This window comes from Salvelinus sp. IW2-2015, linkage group LG3 (genome assembly GCF_002910315.2).
Source record: "Salvelinus sp. IW2-2015 linkage group LG3, ASM291031v2, whole genome shotgun sequence".
Lineage (NCBI taxonomy): Eukaryota > Metazoa > Chordata > Actinopteri > Salmoniformes > Salmonidae > Salvelinus > Salvelinus sp. IW2-2015.
In genome coordinates, this window is record NC_036840.1 from 1,695,758 (window position 1) to 1,700,980 (window position 5,223).

The 5,223-nt window shown below is 40.3% G+C and overlaps 1 protein-coding gene across 2 annotated transcripts in view; it reads right to left on the reverse strand.

The window, feature by feature from the left end:
- scaf11 (SR-related CTD-associated factor 11) overlaps positions 1-4,636 on the reverse strand; it is a 28,470-nt gene extending 23,834 nt beyond the window's left edge. For both annotated transcript variants that reach the window (XM_024013571.3, XM_024013562.3), the window contains exon 1: positions 4,438-4,636. The gene's annotated coding sequence lies outside the window, so the exon portion shown is untranslated. The remainder of the gene's footprint in view (positions 1-4,437) is intronic.
- Positions 4,637-5,223: the final 587 nt, after the last annotated feature.

The following is a 5,223-nucleotide window of genomic DNA, read 5'->3' on the forward strand; positions in this document are numbered from 1 at the left end:
GCATCTAGAGTTAGCATAAGCTATTTATGTTTTTTCTTGAGAGCGTGTTCCATTACATTATTAATGTTTTTACTTAACTAGGCAAGTCAGTTAAGAACAAATTCTTATTTACAATGATGGCCTACCCCGGACGACGCTGGGCCAATTGTGTGCCGCCCTATGGGACTCCAAATCACGTCCGGGTGTGATACAGCCTGGATTTGAACCAGGGACTGTAGTGACGCCACTTGCACTGAGATGCAGTGCCTTAGACCGCTGCGCCACTCAAATAAAACGTTTGCCTAACATTAATTTCTCAGAAGTCTGCTGGACACAAAACCCATTTGGTCAGAGTTTATGATATCTGGGATTACATTACTGAATCTATTTGCAATAATTTATGTAAGCAATTTTTGGTCGCCGTTCAGCAACAATATTGGTCGATACGATGCACATTCTGCTGGATCTTTACCTTCTTTATGAAGAACAGTAATAATAGGGGAGTTACAGGTTGGTAACTTCTTTTTGAAGAAGAAGCATATGATATTATCACGCATCAAAGTACTGCTTTGGCCCCCACCCATTCCATTATGGGAGACCTCTCCATCATCATTAATCTCCAGATATTGTTACAGTGTTGCCCTGATTCCATTCTTAAATTCAATGTCATGAAAAGTGAATTATTTCATCTCCAGACTGTCAAGCCTTTCTTTTGTCATATATTTAGTTTCATACTTTGCATGATCCGATATTTCAATTGGTCTAATGTGGAGGTTAATGACTTTGGCTAGGTCTGTTTTAAACATGAAGAAATAGTCTAATCTCAAGTATATTTGTTACGTGCTTTAAAATAGGGTGTAGAGTTCTACAAACATCGATCAGACCCACCACCAAGTCTGCCCTTCTTAGTGTCACTGCAGCCTTCTCTGCCTTGTGTTTATGTTGACAATCTAACATGGGATTCATGATAAGGTTGAGGTATCCTCCCATTACTGTTGTCCCTTTTGGCTCCATGATAAGTAGGTTAAGCATTTTGGATATAAATTCGGGTCCTTGTTCGTTTGGGTTATATACATGTAATGTTATTTCCGTGCCCTCAAACCATTCCATTTACTAGTATGTATCTTCAGTCTGTCTACAATGGTTCTTTGTGTGAAAAGGGATATTGTTTTTGGTCATTAATGCTACTACCCCTCTTCTTGCTGACCAGTAGGAAGAGGAAAACACCTGTGCTGATGCCAGTTGTTCTAATTTTCTATGTTCTTCTTTAGATGTGTTTCTTGGAGAAAGATGATATCACCTCTATCCCTCTTCAATTTTAACAATATATATATTTTTTAATTTAATGGGGCTATTAACGCCATTTACGTTAAACAAAGTATTTAGAAATCTTCATAACGGGTGTCATTCTCTTTGTTTCTTGTAGTACCCATAATACACAGGTCCCCTCTCATTTTCCCATTATGCTGTATTTATTGTTCCATTGCCTGTATTATAAAAAATTAAAAAATGACACTATCTTTATGAATTGTTTTGTTCATACTGAACTTCAAGACATACCCAGGCCCAAATCAAAGGCTWTTCAAAATTATAAATTAAAATGGTCTCCAATTGTGCTACCACTTCCCTTGGGTAGCATGGGTCATAGGACCCATAAATTGGGACCCTTCCCTTGAAAAGAGCTCACTTACAGCACAAAAATATATTCTATAGATCCTTTAATTAGATAAATAGCAAATACACAAGCTAAATGCACATATACATAATTATCAAATAACAAAAAAGGAGAATATTATAGCGGTTACCAATTGGGAAGACGAGCTGTAAATAGTAATAACACAATAAGACTGGGAGGACATATCTAGAAACATGTCCAAGACAACCAACTCTCTACTCGAGGGAATACTCATGAAAAATATTGACTGAATTTTCCAAAACTCCAATAACACAATCAAATTACAACCATGACATCACACCAAGTTGCTGGCATAACTTTGGAAGAATAGTGCTAACCAGACCCACATACTATATTCCTGCCCAGTCATGAATCATTTCTGTCTGCAAACATCAAAGCAGTGACTCACTCCTGCAAGTTCATGCTCTACAACATCGGTAGAGTATGACCCTGTCACACACAGGAAGCGGCGCAGGTCCTAATCCAGGTACTTGTCACCTCCCGTCTGGACTACTGCAAGTCGGTGATGGTCGGACTCCACGCTTGTGCCATCAAACCCCTGCAACTTATCCAGAATGGCGCAGCCTGCCTGGTGTTAAACCTTCCCAACTTCTCCCATGTCACCCCGTTCCTCTGCACCCTCCACTGGCTTCCAGTCGAAGCTCGCATCCACTACAAGATCACTTGACTGAGGAAAAATATACTTACTATAACAGATGTGGTTGTCCCACCTATCTATCTTAAGATGAATGTACCAACTGTAAGCCGCTCTGGATAAGAACGTCTACTAAATTACTAAAATGTAAATAAACGATAATCCTATGGGGGTGAAGGCGGCCCAGTACATCACTGGTGCTTTCACTCATCGAAACAGTGCCTGAGGTGGGCACGCAGCATCAAGGACCKCACACACGCGCTGTTCTCTCCCTTACCGTCGGTAGACAATATCGGAGCATGAGGTCTGATACCAACAGGCTCAGATACAGTTTCTATCTACAAGCATCAGACTGCTGTGATTCTCCACACCTTATCACAACTGCTGACACCAGACTCTTACTACATTTCTCAATTTATACACTTGCCCCTATCCCCAATACACAGGTAAACATTGTACCTTCCTGTATTATACTTAGCCTAAAATGTTTATTCTATTCTACTGCCATTTACTTTATGTTCGTATTCTTGTTGCATTGTCGAGAAGGAACCTGCAAGTGAGCATTTCGTTGGACAATGTATACCATGCCTATCCCGCACATAAGACAAAACTTATAACTGTATCAGCATAAGCACAGCAACTGTGAACAAATGGTCTCGTTTTTGCCAGCATGTGTCTGGCGAGTAACTACTTGAATGAAAGGCTGATTTGGCCAAGGATTTCTCTCGGTCTCCACGTCCAATAAAAGAAACAAGCATACTTGAATAGTGGATCGCTAGCTAAGCGGGCTCCCGACCAGCAGATGAAGCAGGAGACGTCAGAGCTCTGGAGATCTCCCGAGTGGCGCAGCGGTCTAAGGCACTGCATCTCAGTGCTAGAGGCGTCACTACAGACCCTGGTTCAATTCCATCACAACTGGCCATGATTGGGAGTACCATAGGGCGACGCACAATTGGCCCAGCGTTGTCCGGGTTAGGCCGTCCATTGTAAATAAGAATTTGTTCCAACTGACTAGCCAAGTTAAATAAAGGTTAAATAAAATAAACTTGAAAAAACAAATAAACACTTTCACAAAGTGTACATAGCCAGTTGATAAGTTAATGTCTGCTTGGTGAGTGGAGCAACGGGAAAGTTTGTACAGCTGAAATGTGCCTTCCGCATTTAACCTCTGAATCAGGAAGCAAAACACTGTCCAGCGAAAGCCAGAGCAAACGGGTTTACCACAGTGGTAAGAGCACAACAAAAGGTCTTGCTTAACCAGTGTGTCAGCTCTGGCTAAATTACAGGCAGGCCTGGACACAGTCGCAGATATTTAAATTAAATGGGTTATACAGGTCACTGAGGTCACTCTACCATGTGAGCTGCTAAAATAACTAACGTTAGCCATGTTCTCTATCATCCAATGCCATCTTGGATTATTTAATTTACCAGCTAGTCAGCCAACTACTAACGTAAACTAGCTAGTTTCCAACTATCTAGTAAATTTGTCGAGTTGTGGTCTTGTATTTTATGTCCAGCTAGATAACCAAATACCTCGCAGCGAACTGTCAAGTAAGTTGACATTTAATTTAGTAAACATTATGAAATGCCCTGCGTTCGCTGACGTTAACAGCTAACGTTAACAATTTAAACTTTGTGGCCCATGTGTGATGTAACACGACCCTTCAACTTATTCTAGTAGTAGTGTGTACTAGTGCCCCTCAAACTTCAACTAACTTCTGTTTAACTGGTTAACTAGCTACTTGTTATTTCTACTAGTTTGATAACTAAGTTAACGTTAGCTGGCTAGTTTGCAATTCAGATAACGTTAACAAGATTGTCATGATCAGGCGCTAGTCAGCTAACTTAACTACTTTTGGTTGATATAGGCTAGTCAGCTGTTAGGTAGCAGGCTAGTAACAACGTAATTGTATTTAGCTAAGTAACAAGAAACAAAACAAGTATGCTCATAGCTAGCTAGTTAATTATTCAACTTCATTGGCTAAGGAGACTGGCCTGGCCTACAGTACAGACGCTATATTAGCTAGGTAGCTGTTACCGTGGCTAACTAGCAGCTAACGATACTTTTGCTTGCCAACGGCTGCAGACTCGCTAAATTGGTTAGCTAGCTACGTGTTTGTTGACTTACCCGAAGCTAAATCAATAGCTAGAAAACTGGCGTGGTTGTTTATTTTTTGCTGTCTCACTTATTTCCGTGTATTGGTTAGACTCCAAAGCTAGAAGATAACCCGAATATAGCCGAATAGATTGCACTGCTAACTCGTTATACATCTAAGAACGTCTCGGCCACATGTCTCAATGTCTGAGACCTGTGAAGTTTAAACCGCACCGCACAGTGTCGCTGCAATACACTTTACACTAGGTTAAAAAAAATCCTTCAACTGTTTCCGGTCCCAGATATAACCGGAACACTGTTTAGTTGCCAATGATATGAAAATATTTTCAAGAAAGCATTGATATTTTCCTTGCTTTTCAATTGAACTGAATGTATATGCAACAAAATGACAATAAACAATTATACCAGTAACTGGCATGGGGGCTAAAAGGTTGTAATTTCATAAACAGTAGCAGGAGACCGACAATTTTAGTGACAGGCCATCAACAGAACATTCAAGTAAAAGGTAAGCTACACTCAGAGCCATATATACCCAATTAAGCTAGTTTGGGTGGACAAACCTTTAGATTGAAAATCATTCTGATCCACTTTCCACTGGGAGAGATGATCTAGGAAAGAAACTTTCTAAAACAGCTCAACTTTGTTGTAATTTGAGCAATAGAATATACACATTTAGGGAAAAATATTTTTCATTAAAATGTGTGTATTTCAAAAGTGGATGATCACAGCCATGTAACATTGTGGAACAGAGGCACCCATTGCCCCCTCACACCACAAAACAAGAGCCCCAAAAAGACA